The sequence below is a fragment of the Cuculus canorus genome, chromosome 2 (genome assembly GCF_017976375.1).
Source record: "Cuculus canorus isolate bCucCan1 chromosome 2, bCucCan1.pri, whole genome shotgun sequence".
Lineage (NCBI taxonomy): Eukaryota > Metazoa > Chordata > Aves > Cuculiformes > Cuculidae > Cuculus > Cuculus canorus.
This window is the reverse complement of record NC_071402.1, coordinates 110,726,956-110,742,140: the sequence shown is the minus strand read 5'-3', so window position 1 is coordinate 110,742,140 and position 15,185 is coordinate 110,726,956. Positions and strand designations below refer to the sequence as shown.

The 15,185-nt window shown below is 42.3% G+C and overlaps 1 protein-coding gene across 4 annotated transcripts in view; it reads left to right on the top strand.

The window, feature by feature from the left end:
- Positions 1-11,242: 11,242 nt before the first annotated feature.
- ELMO1 (engulfment and cell motility 1) overlaps positions 11,243-15,185 on the top strand; it is a 305,172-nt gene continuing 301,229 nt past the window's right edge. Inside the window, exons 1-2 of one of the 4 annotated variants that reach the window (XM_054058818.1) lie at positions 11,243-11,262; positions 12,233-12,303. The gene's annotated coding sequence lies outside the window, so the exon portion shown is untranslated. Of the gene's footprint in view, positions 11,263-11,551; positions 11,734-12,232; positions 12,304-14,212; positions 14,230-15,185 lie in introns of those variants that run through there. The other 3 variants (XM_054058816.1, XM_054058817.1, XM_054058819.1) reach the window with 3 other exon arrangements.

The following is a 15,185-nucleotide window of genomic DNA, read 5'->3' as shown; positions in this document are numbered from 1 at the left end:
CAACATTGTAGGGCTACTTACTTCATATTTCTTGTAGAAAGCTCTTCATCCTTTCTCTGCTAACTCCTTACCAGTTCTTTAGGTGCTGTTTCCCCATGGAAAGAAAATAAAATAGAAAAGGAGTCAGGATCACACTCAGGTCAGGTCAGGTGTCCCCCTCTTCCCTCCAGATGCCAGGAAGTGCATCTAAATCAACAATGTATCATAGTATCATAGCATAGTTTGGGTTGGAAGGGACCTTAAAGATCATCTAGTTCCAACCCCACTGCCATGGGCAGGGACATCCCACTAAATCAGGCTGCCCAAGGCCCCATCCAGCCTGGCCTTGAACACCTCCAGGGATGGGGCATCCACAACCTCCCTGAGCAACCTGTTCCAGTCTCACCACTCTCATGGTGAAGAAACTCTTCCTAATGTCCAGTCTAAGATGGCTGAGAGATGAGTCTAAGATGGCATGTAGCGATGACTGAGAGCTGTTCTCAACATGTATGTACATAATGTGCATATAGAAGGACAAAAATTGTGGGGGAGAAGGGAAAAAAAAATGAAAAAGCAAATCATGTCTGGCACGATCAAACTTTCTGTAATTTAGCCAACTTTAAAATCTAGGAGGGGAAAATTTCTCAGAAAACAGCAGTATTGAAGGGAGGAAAGTGAGTTATTTTATTTATGAACTTTTAAAAAAAAGATTTAATTCTGTTGGTAGGAAACATCTTCATGCTTCCTTTAGAAGATTTATCTTACTCTTTATCAATGAGTGTACTGTACTGATGTCTGTAGGAGTAATCTGGATTCTACAATATTGTCCCTTTGAAAGTGCTGCTGTTCTGAGCAGCCCTGGTGGGCTGGCTTAATATGGTTAGCAAATTCAGCCAGCAAAATCCTCCCTGTATTTGTTGTATTCTCTCCCTTTGTGTTCTTCTATAAACCACACATACTACATAAGCATGAGGCTATGTTTCCTGAGGAATGGATCAAAATTGATGAGCCAATTAACAAAAGCTTGAGAGTTGTCGTTTTGCTGTTTTTACACCACACCAATTTTTGCAACAGAGGATAACAGTGCTGATTTTATCCTAAGTCATTAGTCATTATTTCTTTCAGCAAAGCCTTTGACAGCTTGCTTTGTGTAGTGTGGTGGAATATTCCACAGGATGAAAAAGTAAACATATGTTTGAGGATCTACGCAAGACGCTAATTGCAACAGGGTATGCGGATTGGTGTGGGAACAAAGTGCATTATGCTACCTTCAGTGACATAAACTATTCAATTCCCTATAGGTCTTGCACTTCATTTACTTCTGGGAAGATATTCTGTAATACTATCACAGATGGGAAGGAGAAGAGAAAGCAGAAGTGCCAGCTTTTTACGATATTTCACACTACTGCAAGACAGCGGGGAACTCTGGTTCATAAAGTCAATCACTATTAAAGTTTCTTCTCTTTGAATACTCACAGCCAGTGCAGAGACTTCGTCATCCTGTTCCTCCATCTGTACACTAGTTCAAAACGAATCATCTGCACTAGTGGACAGTGAGGAGAGTAAGTGCTTCCACAAAACATCTTTTTTACAGAAAACCTTTAAAATTAAACCATAGCCATCTGTCCTAGTAAAGCTTAGATACACTTTTCACCTTCAGAGAGCTTTATGGGAATTGACTAATTAGTCCTTGGGACATAAGAGGACCGATTTTTACCCAATTTAGATTGGAAAGTCAGCAGGGGCATCTTGTATCCTGGGGCAGGAATTTAGGCTCCCTGCAAGCAGGAGAATTGCCTTTTGTAGTAGTCAATGTTTTGAAGTGGGTGAGTGTAAAGTTGAGCACTTCTACTCCTACTAAGGCACTTGTGGCAAATTAAAGGCTTGGTCTTTTTTTTTCACAACTGCTGCACACCCAGATGCTCCTATTGACTTATAAATACTAAATGTCCGACTTGAATAGGAGCTGCAGGTGCTTAGTCCTTTGAACATTAAGCCATTAAAAAGGGTGTGAATTAGACCTACACAAGTAAAGTGTCCATTGATTTGGTAGCTGAACTGGAAAATTTTTCCATGCTCAAAATGTTTTTTAATTTATTTGAAAAATGTTTTATTTTTAACTAAAATGACCTTCCACTACCACACTTTTTTTTTTTTTTTAGTTTTGTGCTGAATAAAGTATTTCATTTTCTGCATTAGTTTAAAGAATAGGAACTTTAGGTAGCTTAAGTCTTGAAAGATCATGAGCTTTGCTCTGTTCTGTCACCTAGAAATGCCAGATTAAAGACTTACACTTCTTTAAAATGAATACTTTACATGAAAAAAATGATTCATCAAGTTTGAGACTAACTCATAAACAGTGTTTGTTGACTCAGAACTTTACGTTTTAGCAAATAAATTATTCTCCTGTCTCCAACTTCAGGCTTCGGAACTGAACATATGACATTCAGAGAGTGATGGCAGCTCTCCAGATGAAAACCTTGGATTCAAATTCTGTTGGTTCAAACTAGGGTGTTTTGGGGACCACAGCCTCCAGCCAACTGCTTTGACCCCGTGTCAGAGGTTAAGAACTCCACAGCAAAGACAATTCACAGCAGAGCTGTAGCAGCTTATGAGTTATTGTGAATACTGTTTTGCAGCTTATCTTTTAACTGCCAAGCAGCGGACCAAGGTTGCTGCTTCATAGTCTGTGCTTATCTGATTGACTGACCCCTACCCAACCTTTGTCCTTCTCTCCTCCCTTATCACTGTCATCTGGAAAGAAAACCTGCTCCAAAGACTTACCAAAGGATGTCCCTCTTTAGAGCAGGGAAAGAAGGGGATGGGATCACTGAAAACACAGGTGAGAAGTATTTAAAATGTTCAGTAGGAGAAATGCGATGCAGTGACCACAGTATGTTAGCAGTGAAATTTATGTATGAAGACTATAACTTCCTTAAGGCCTTGACATAACTAAGCAGACGGTACTTTAAGCTATTGAATAAGAGGAGGATGGCAAAAGTGAAAGACCTAAGGGAGGCATGAAAAATGGATGACATAAGTGGATAAGAGAAACACATTAAGACACTGGTGTGAGAATGGTGAATCACCTCCATAGGGTTATATTAGAATAGGATGTTACCTACAAGACCTTTGCTTCAACTTTTCACAGTTCCCATAAATCAATGCATAGTCTAGCAATGATGTGAATAAAACAGTATTTAAGGCCTCTCAATTTTTCTGAAGAGCCACATACCTTGAAGTAGGTCATTTTGAAAAGTGCGGGCCAATTTTTGTGTGTGTTTATTCCAAATAAACATTATTTAGAATACCATGCTATCTAAGGAATGTGTGTTCAAAGGTTAGGATGCTTTGAACAGTTCTTTATAACCAGCTATGAAGCCGTATGAATTTTTTTTGGCATGGACAGCCATTTTCAGCCACGAGCATTACACTCCTCAAGAAATTTGCAAAATAAAATGTGACAACAGGGCAAAATATTTTATAGGCAAAGTGAAGTTCCAAAATAATGGAATAACAAATGCATATGGGGGGAAGGCCAAGTATAGATGCTGAAACACATTCACAAGTGCATTTGTGTCGCTTCTGCAGCTGCTGGAGTGCCACTTTCTTGTGTGGATTCATTCAGTGAAACACTTGAAGTTAATCACCTCATTAGGAAAGCAGGCATCCAGCATAACACTGAGCAGTGAGCTTGTAGTCTTTATTAAAACTTCGCTGCCAGCAGTTACTGTTGATCAATTAATATTATGAAAGGATTAAGATGGATGATAGACAGAACAGTCTGTTATTCCCAGCAAGAAAGTCACAAATCTGTCAAAAGACTTGTGAGTAAATCCTAGGGAGAGTTTACCAATGCGTCAGTATTTGTTGTGATTTGGTATGGGCTGTGATTTGGCACAGGTGGATTTGACATTGACCAGCAGTGAATCGTGCCATGCTGTTACTGAAGACAGATGTCGTGTTGCTTCTATGGCTTTGTCTGTACCTGTTTGTTTTCCCTGCATGTTAAACTCTGTTTTTGGAGAGAGGATGGCATGTACCAGGAGTTTGGCTAGTGTTTACCTTTCTTGCTAGTTGAAGTCTCTGTAGCGTACTGCAATATAACTAGCACCATCGCTGCACAGAAAAGATGAAACAGGTCTGTAACGTTAAGGATCTGTAATAGTATGTGACATAGCTTAGCACCCTTCAAACCTCAACTGCACATACAACACAGCTGCTAAATTGATAAAAATAGACCACTTCTATCAAATATTAATCTGTTTAGAATACAAGGTGACAAGAAAACAGGCAAATGTTAAAGAAAGTTTGCAGCCTGTTGAAGGAGTGAGCAGCTTCTAGATTTGGGGCTTTTCTTGTTTAAGCTTTCAATGGTTTTTGCACTGGCCAGTAATGTTATTACCTACAAACCAAACAGCATAGCAGACTGGGTAAAGATGTAGAAACCTCAATCAAAATGTAGTGAGTTGTTTTGTAAGGCTAAGATTATTAATAATAACTGTGCCACAGATGTATCAGGAGACCTGAAATTATATCAGGGCTGAAATATATTGGTTATCTACAAATACACAGAGAAAAAAAAATGTCTTGAAGAACTTACAGCTTAAACTGGCAAGGTTAAAAAACAAACAAATAAACAAACAAACAAAAAAAAAGAACACCAACAAAGGAAGGTAGAAGAGAAGGGAAGGAAAAGAGAGGAGACAGGAAATGAATTCCTGATACAGTTCACCCACAGTTGTATGGTGCATTAAGGTCTCACAGTTGAGTCAAAGTCACAATTCCCTAACTGTCTGGCTCTATCCTTTCATGAGGAAAACAAAACAAAGGCTAAAACAAGCAGAAAGATATTGATCCTTAAATGTGGTTGAAACAAGTATGAGGTTTTATCATATAATGTTAATCTGAAGGCAGATATTGGGAACGTCAATGTGTGATGGAGAAGAAAACACGGTGTGCAGCAAACAACTCTGTTATGTCTTGGAAAGGTGATTAAAATTCCGCTAGCATCTTCTTCAAGGATGACTTTAAGTGGTTCTTCTTTCAGCCAGGCACCTGAACTTGGAGCTACAAAGAAATCAATTTCTCTTGTAGTCTCTGCTAAAATCCCTTCAGGTCAGGAATTGATAAGTCATCATTGATAAGCTGCTGGTGTCACACAGAGTGATCACATGCACGCAGCCAGCAGCTGGCCAGGCTAGGAACCCTGCCCTGTGTCATGTCGGTATTGGCCATCTTCTCTTCTTAAGGTACACAGTTAGACATCATGGTCTGTACCTTAAGATGATTGATAATCAACTTCCCTAGGCCAAGCACCAACCACTTTTCTTCATAATTTGAGGGGGATCCAATACTGTTTCTACCAAAAGAGCGATTTCTGTTCATGTCCACGAGGGGTGAATTAAGCTCTGGGAACATAGGATAAAAACTACGCTTACTATTGGTGCCAATGCTGCGGTAAGCTTTCCGATCTGGTAAATTATTCTGTCACACATTCAAGACTGAACATGGCAAGAACTGCCCAGATATTTTTACTATTTAAATAGATATGGAGAACTTCTTATCAGACTCGGTGAGAGTAGGGCTTACGTGAAAGCTGGGAAATAGTACTGCGTTTGCTACATGTTGCAGATCACAGGACTTCCTTGAATTATTGCTTGTAGTTCTAAAAGTGAGATTTAGCTTGCATCAATGTTGTCTCAGCAAAATGTCTGGTTTGTTTCTCTGGTCAGGACCAACTTACAATCACTGTTGAGTAGCTCCATTGATTAACTGTTTTCACTGCAGCAGGAGAGAAGCTCCTCTCAAGTTCAGAGCTTGCTGAACTTCAACATGGAATTGTTTTCAGAATTTTTTAAACTTTTCTAGCTCTTCCCAATTTTTTTTTCCTTCAGACAGTAGCAGACTAGGATAAAATCACTTCTAGACCTTATTGTATATGAATTCCTGTAGAGGTTAAAAAAGGCAAACTAAAATACAGAAGAACAAGTAAATAGCTCTAAAAACAGTTCGTAGAGGTGTGGTTTTCTTTGTAGAAACACAATAGGTTAATGTAATGAAAATTCTGAGATCCATTCCTGACCTCTTAATTTTCCTGCTTGTTCATGCTTGGATTTCATAACTGGTGTGACGAACATAAATATTCTAATTTCACAACCTTAACTTTTAACAATTTATTTTATTGTAAATCTATGTCCAGATAAGATGGAAATGAGTCCATAAAGAGACTTAAACTACTTTTTAGAATGGGGTTGTTTGTAGGTTAATTAAAACATGTCTTACATGAGATGTATTTATTTATTCATTAAGCTGGCTGTTCCGCAAAGGTCATCATCTTCCCCACCTGTGTTATATATAAATGCATATGCAGCAGATTTACAGTCTGAATAGGTACACTAAAACTGAGTCATAATAACCCTTACCTCATACTGACTACCTGGTTTAACCATCCGTCACCAAATGTTCCTATATGAATATATATAAAAATATAAAATTGATACAAATCTACATCTATAAAGCAAATTGACAACTGTCATTTAGGGACTGGAGTACAGAGATCTGCAAAACATACTGCACTTAGAAACATGATCTTGAAGTTTCTGATATAGGCCATTTTTATTGATGTCGTTGTGAATTTAGGGCAGATCAGCAGGACCTATTGAAAAATATCTCACAGACTGTGCATCCACATGCATGCATGTAAACACAGACAAAATGTTTTCATTCAGACACAACAGGTAGCAAGCCTTGTCAAAATAAAGGTTTATCTGTGACTTCTAAAAAGTAAAAATGCAATAATAATCTTGTATTTTGTTTCTATATCACAGCCATCATCCTCGTATGCTTTAATGGCTATGAACAAGATTCTGTAGACAACTACTTATATACAATTAAAATACTGACATTATTAAAGGCCATCCATAGACATTGTAAGTACAGTAAAATCCAGCCATGCTTGCTAGAGGGAATATGTTGTGGCAACTAGCCCCACACAGATGCTTCCTTCCTGGTGGGATGGGTGAAATAATCGGAAGAGTAAAAGTGGGGGAAACTCATGGGTTGAGATAAGGACAGTTTAATAGGTAAAGCAAAAGCCATACATGCAAGCAAAGCAAAGCAAAACAAGGAATTCATTCACTACTTCCCATTAGCAGGCAGGCGTTCAGTCATCTCCAGAAAAGCAGGGCTGAATCACCCATGAGGGTTACTTGGGAAGACAAATACCATCACTCCAAATGTCCCTCTCTTCCTTAATTCTTCTCCCAGCTTTACATGCTGAGCTTCACATCTTACTGCGTGGGATGCCCCTTTGGTCAGTTGGGGTCAGCTGTCCCAGCCTTTTCCTCTCCCAGCCTGTTGTGCACTCCTGGTCTACTTGCTGGTGAGGTGGTGTGAGGAGCAAAAAAAACCTTGATGCTCTGTAAGCACTACTCAGCAGTAACAAAACCATCTCTGAATTACCAACACTTTTTCCATCACAAATCCAAAACATGGTCCCATTCTATAACAGCTACTCTGAAGAAAATTAACTCTACCCCAGCCAAAACCAGCACAGCATAACAAAAGTCATCTTGAATAATCTGTGCCTCAGGAAGGTTTGGGCCAGAAGTACTATGGCAAAACTCAACTTGCTGAAAAATCATCAGGAGTGCTTTCAGGATCCTAGGATATAAGGTATTCACTGTCAAGAGCGATTAATGGCTTTGATGCTTTCTACAGTTTTGGGACAGTCAAGTTGAGATATCTACAGACCAGGCTACAGAGGGTGATTAGTGCCTACTGGACTATCTTAAAACATCCTTGTTGTCAGCAGAGCAAAGCAGGAGTCCTTCCTGGAAATTCCTTTTTTAATTTTTATTTTTAGCTGAAATAACCGTACAAATTAAAATGCTTAATTCTTGGTGTTTTCTGTTCCTGCACTCCCTCTTCTGGCTTTCTAGAATTATTTAGCAAATATCTTATGCCCACATCATAAGGACAACTCCAATCAGTTGTAAAAGTATCAGTTGTAATGACAACACATACTTTGGTAGCAGACACCACAGAAAGGACTACTACTAAATAAACCAAGAAGTGGCCATAGCAGCCCAGCACTTTTATACGTACGTATTCTGAGTAAAAGTTCCCTGGGCTTTTGGAGAACAAAAATAATCCTACTATCGATACAGTAGTTGCAATAGTATGGATATTGGATATGGATATGAGAGTGGTGAGGCACTGGCCCAGGTTGCCCAGGGAAGCTGTGGATGCCCCATCCCTGGAGGTGTTCAAAGCCAGGTTGGATGGGGCCTTGGGCAGCCTGATCTAGTGGGAGGTGTCCCTGCCCATGGCAGGGGGGTTGGAGCTGGATGATCTTTAAGGTCCCTTCCAACCCAAACCATTCTATGTTTCTATGATTCTATATGGATATGGATGAACAGAAGTCTTCACTGGAACATGCTCTCTAAATTTCCGGTTTGCTCTCTCTCTTGAACATTACAACAGAATGCTGTGCTTAAATTTATCCCCATAAACTAGTAGAACTTTCTTCACACTTGTTCTTCTAAATTGTGTAAGAATAACACTGTTAAATAAACATTCTCCTCCACTGTTTAAAATCCAACTATTGTGGTAATATACAGCTGAAATAAATTTTAATGATTTTCACTGCTGAGCCTGAAAGAAAAAGAAAAATAGAGTGAACAAAATGTTGCATTTGAAGTGTTGTTCCTTCTTAATATTTTTCCAAACATGTTTCCTACCACCATATATACGTGTGTTAATCTTCACAAACAAAGTCAAGTCCCCCTGTGTAAACATAATGGAAAACTGGTCCTGAGGTAAGAGTGGAAAATAAGGTCAACAAAACTTTCTGGCATATTTAATGTTATATTTACATACCATTTTCTAAGTTGTAAACAATTTTTGCTTTCATTTCAAGCACCAAATATCCAGGTAACGCATACAGAAAAAAACCTTGGTATTACAGCAACAGTTCAAATGCAAATTGAACAGCCATTTGCTTGGTGTTGATATTGTCCTTTCAATAAACTCTGTGTAGCAGCAAGAAACTCTTGAGACGGTTTGATAAGTGCTTTCAGTATATATAATAAGAATTACATTACATATTCACCTCACATTTTCACTTTTGGAGTTCTACCTTAAAAAAGCAATATGAAAAGGTGCTTTAAAATCTATACTAAACACAGGAACCAACCCATTCCAGTTGAATGTGCAAGATCTAGCTTCTCCATAGCATTCAAGGAGGTGCTAAAACTCAATGACTTTAAAGAAACGTTCTTTGACTAGGGGGAATTTTTGTTGTGGAATCTTATGCAGAACCATGATGTCTCCTGCCAGCTCCCCTGGTGCTTGTTGCTGTCGCCTGTGTCCCTCACCAGCCCGTGAGGTGCTGGAGAAAGGGTGAGCAGACAGGCAATTGCCCTCTATTTCTGCAGCTGTGAAAAGGAGCTTGCATGTTTCTGAGGTGCACTCTTAGCCCCTGTCATTTGGTAGAGACCGCACTCTAGTCCTATAAATATAGCAATGTATGACTCAGGTGAGTCATGACACTTACTGCCTCACACTGGAATATTTGCTGAGATCTAGCCTATTGCTGACACGGTACCTTACAGCCTAAGAAGAAAGTCAAGTCTCACTTCCTCTTCTCGAAAGCCCCCAGCAATTCTGCTGGACATAAAATCCCAGTAAGCGGCTGTGGTATTTTCAGGGCAAGGAGCCTTAAATGTCATCGGATGCATAACAGCATCGCTGTGGTCTGAGGACCTGGCTGTTGCAAGAGAGTGGTTTTAAAGATAATCACTGGGAATTATTAACCTGCATAAAGATACTCTCATTATTTGCAAGATTAGAACCAGTAATTTCACAAGTTTTGGCCCTCACGTACCATGTGATAGTTCACAAAGAGTAGATTTCGTTATACTAGACAATAAAAGTTGCTGTAACACTTTTTTAACGTGAAGCAAGGCTTCACGGCTACAGTTTTAGAGTTATAGAATCATAGAATCACCAGGCTGGAAAAGACCTCTTGGATCATTGAGTCCAACCATTCTTATCTGCCACTAAACCATGTCCCTGAGCACCTCATTTACCCATCTTTTAAACACCTCCAGGGAAGATGACTCAACCCCCTCCCTGGGCAGCCTCTGCCAGTGCCCAATGACCCCGTATGTGAATTTTTTTTCCTGATGTCCAGCCTGAACCTCCCCCGGTGGAGATTGAGGCCATTCCCCCTTGTCCTGTCCCCTGTCACTTGGGAGAAGAGGCCAGCTCCCTCCTCACTACAACCTCCTTTCAGGTAGTTGTAGAGCAATAAGGTCTCCCCTCAGCCTCCTCTTCTCCAGGCTGAACAACCCCAGCTCTCTCAGCTGCTCCTCGTAAGACTTGTTCTCCAGCCCCTTCACCAGCTTCGTTGCTCTTCTCTGGACACGCTCCACAGCCTCAACATTCTTTTTGTAGAGAGGGGCCCAGAAGGGAACACAGTATTCAAGGTGCGTCCTCACCAGTGCCGAGTACAGGGGCAGAATAACCTCCCTGGACCTGCTGGCCACACCATTTTTGATATGCTGTTTCTGATACACTGGTTTGTACCGGAGTCAAAGTGAAATACACAGGACTTTGGGAAAAAGAAGAAAAAATGACTTCAGTATCTGTAGTATTAGAAAATATGATTTAATGGCCTGTAGCATCGCATACTGTGTGTAGTCCACACGGTAGCTATGAGTTAAGGTATTTATAAAATAAAAAAACATAAAAGCTTACTGACTGCTTTTGTTTTAGGAAGACAGAACAAAAAGCAGAGATGTGATATTTCACTTTTCCAGCGAGGAAAAGCCAGGAGGGAGTTAGGCGCTCATCCCATCCCAGCTATTAGAGGGCTCCGAGGATGCTCGGAGAGCCCGGCGGGGCGGGAGCCGGGGCGATACCGCCCTCTGCCGGCCCGGCCTGACCCGCGGCGTCCCGGGCTCCCCCGCCCGGCTCCGGCTGCTCCATCGTGGGAAAGAAAAGCAACAGGACAAAATAGTTATCCCGCAGGCAGCCCCCCAATCCCTCCTTAGGCGCTGCAGGAGCAGGGACATCCCCCCGCGCCCGCAGGTGCTGCTGAGCCGCGGGACCCCTCGGGCCGCCCGGCGTATCTCGGCCAGCAGGAGGAAGGAAAAGGAGAGGAGAGAGGCGGCCGCGAGCCTCTGCGAGCCCCCCCCCGGGATAGGATAGCGCCGCGGGCAGCTCCCACGGTGCGGGGAGCGGCCGGGCATCTCCGCTCTGCGGCCGCCGCGGGAGGTAGGCGAGCCTCGGGGAAGATGCTCGGGGTGGGATGCACTGGAGGAGGGACGGGACGGCGAGCCTCGGGGAGGGTTGGGATGCGCGGGAGGAGGGACGGGACGGGGCAGAGAGCCTCGGGGAGGGGTGGGATGCGCGGGAGGAGGAGGGACGGGACGGGGCAGGCGAGCCCCGCACCTGCCCCGGTCCCCCAACAGGGGGAGGCGGGCGCGGATGCTGCGAGGAAGAGGAAGCGCAGCCTCGTGCTTGTCAGTGCGGGGAGGGGACCCGACCCGACCCGACCCGCCTCGCACAACGGCTCCTCCCGCCGCCCTGCCCTCTCTCTTCCACAGCCGGCGACTTCGCCGGCGCCTCCTCCTCCTCCTCCTCCTCTTCCTCCACCGCTATCCCCACCACCACCTCCTCCTCCCCGCTCCGTCCCCGCGGCGGGTGGCCGCACTCCGCTGGTGAGGGGTCGCGCATCTCCGCGAGGTGGGCGGGGGACCCGCGCGTCGTATCGCCGTGCCGGGTGGGTGGCAGGGCTAAAAGGGTTTCTCAGCGTCGACCCGCCCGGGTCAAGGCACGGGGTCAGGCTCGGGCAGCGGCTCTGGGCGCTGCAAGTGTCCGCGCAGCCGCTCGGGAGGAAGAACCGCAACTTTGGAGCAAGTGCATTCCCCCCCCCTCCCCCGTTCCTCCCCTCGGTGCCGCTGGTACCCGAGAGCATCCTCCCCCCTCGACCCGGCCTTCCAGGGCTTTGGGTGATGCGGGGGTGCCTCTGTGAGCCTTGTCCCTGCTTTATGCTGGCACAAGTGACCGAAACGCTGATGAATTTCAGACGAAATTATTGTTGTGAGCCACGGGTGGTGGTGATGCAGAGCCCCGGCGCGCAGCCCTGTAGAGCCAGTGGGTATCTGGTCCAGAAAGTTACGTTGTGCAAGTTTCTTGGCTCGAAGACTTTATAAAGTTTATTTTGAATATCTTTTCCTTGCAGGACGAATACAACTGTCCGTCTTTTCCCCGAGAATGGTGTAAAGTAAATATAGGAGTTACTGAGAAACAACAGTGAGTACATTTCAAATCAGCAACGTTTTGTTGTTAACTTTATATGAATGCCTCTTAACCTGCCAAGTCTCCAAATGTGCAACAAACACACTGAGAGTGCCAATGATAATAAGAGTGCAGGAAATGTACTGTGTGTTAATTGCTTTAGTATAAACATGGTTGCCTGTGAGCTCTATGCCATGATACAGCAGTTATGGTGCAATTTCAGCAAGGGATGTTTTGAAGTGTATTAACAAGCAAATGGGTTCTCTTTTGCCCTTTTCCATCCGCTGCCCAATTACCCCCAGTTAAAATTGTTATCTTTTAGGAAAAAAGAGAAATTGAGTAAGAACTGCACAGAGTCCTGTATCTGTGACTGAAGACATTGTTTCCTCCTCTTCCCTTTAGCTCTTTCTCCTCCTTTCCCCCAAATTTGCACACACATGCATGCTGTCTCATCCTCAGTTATGTAATCTTGTAGACGTTTATGGATCATTCATTGTTCGCATTAGTCCCATTCTTTCCATGTCATTTTTGCTTGATTGAGTGACTTATGCAGAATACTGCACAGTAAAGGAAAATATATTTGAATTTATATAAAGTTTTCCAGTTTGACCTGCAGGTTTGCTTTCTTTAAGGGTTTTTTCCCCCTGAGTCTCCCTCCTATTTTTTTTTTTTTATTTAGCTGTATAAGTACGTGATAGGGATCTATAATCTTATGACCAGTAACGAGATGAGGAGCAAGAACAGTGATGATAGTTTGCTGGTAGAAGTCCCTTTTCCTGCTGTTAGGAAAATATCTGTTAACACACATCATAAAGCTGTTAAAGTACTGTGTCAACTTCAAAAAACTCAACAGTCAAAGAAAATAAATATTAATATGGCTAAAACATAAGCATAATGTGAAATAGTTATTATCGAAAGATACTGTCAATGCAGTCTGTGAATCTTACTGTGTGATTTGACCAGTGCAGCAGTGCAGGTGATTCCCAGTTTACTTGTGTTGGGGTTGCATAGGGGTAATTGACTTCCATTTATGTCTTTTTGTAATCTGTTTGAAACTCGCTGTGCAATACAACACACTTCCCTGTAGCCTGCAACTTTGGTATTGGACTTTTTTAATGAATAATAGAGAGGAGGGGAAAGATTTTGATATTCTTCCTTATGTTCACCGTGTGGCAGGTAAAACTTAATATGTGTGCAATCAGATGGATTTTGATGAAGAGATAGGAAAAATTCTTACCTACTTACTCTGTAGCAGTCTTATGTGGTGACTGAAAGTATCTGCAGTTCAGTAGTCCTTATGGTATAACCTGACCACATGTGTTCTTAAAAGCAAGTACTTATGTTTTCTCACTGTTCAGGTGCAGCATATTACATACATTGTCCTAAGAAGTGATTTATTTAATGCACCTTCACCACAGTAGTCACAAAAAAAAAACTTATTTTGCTACATAAAGGTATAACTGTCACTAAACCACTGCTGTTTGTATTGTACTTCCTGACAGCAGTGCTGCTCTGTAGCGAATAGCGGATCAAGAGTAACATGGTGCTCCACCCTTCCTTCCGCTCTTTGTTTTTTCTACCTAGTAGAAATCTCTTAGATTTTAAGGTTTAGGCTCATAGACATGCTTTCTTACAGTGTCCAGCCCACAAAGTAGTGTTGGACTATGATCTCATGTTTTCCGTGTTGATATACAGGGAGCAGAGCCCCTATGTTTACATATAAGTTGTGTGACTTTCTTCTTTTGATATTCTAGGAGTGGGTTCAGTATGTGACAGAGTGAAAGGCTGAAGTCTATAGATTTAACTGTGACTGGGAAAAGGTTTCTGTCGATCTCTGCCAGTGCACCTGCACCCTAACGTGCAGTGTCCTCTTGTTCCAGTGACAGGCTTCTATTTTGGATATATTGCTAACCACAACATTTCTAAGTCTGTGATTCTCAGGTAAGGATTTGCTTGCGACGTGGATGAGGCCATCAAGTACAATTTTCCTCTTGAGGTGTGACTGAGCCATCACTTGATTTTCAGTTTCCTCGAAGTAAATGATCTCTTTAAGGTATAGGACCTCTCTTTGCCATGCTGTGGTGGGAATGTGCAGTATGTTCTTGTATTTGAAAAAGTGTTCATAGAAAGTGATGGGATTTTGGGAACCCTGGAGGCTAGACAACATCATACATACATCCCCGCAGTATGCAAATATACCGTTGCCTCTTCTGCTTTTTTTCTCTGCACAGTTATGCCTGGGTCTAGTAGACTTTCTCCTCTGCTGTATCCCTGCACTATCCTGAAGGTATGACTTTGGAGGAGAATGAGTTGGTCAGGTTTGCCTCCCTGTTCAGTAATTATCCTATTAAAAAGCAGAGTTCAAAGTGAGATTTTTATGGTTGTGAACTCTTAGGGGTTTGAATGCTTGTGACTAGAAATGGCTTTGTAACAGCCATCAAACCACCATTCAGTAAGGTCTGTGCTGTGTCTTTAAAAGATTTCCCTGCTTTGAATGATTTTTTTTTTTTTGAAAAAGGTTCTTGCATTCGTGGCAAGAGGAATGTGCCAAGTACATGTTGTTAAAGTGTGTCAATTTAACAGAGCAACTGTTTAAAGGATTTAGGATAATTTTCCTTCTACTTGAGTCAGTCACCCTTTTATTTTTTTTTAACTTTTCTTTTTTTTTTTTCCCCTCTGTCCAAATATAACACTGGAAAAGGGGAGAAAGAGAAACTAAAAGCAATTGGCAGAAGCCAGTATATTGGCAGGCATTTGATAGTGCGGATTGTAAAGGGTGATAATATATATGTGACACTTAACATAAAATAAGCTGCATACATATGGTGTTACACAGATGAATGGAACAATAATCACAAAATTGTGAAGGGGTCTTTCAGTCAGCATTTTTGCATCAA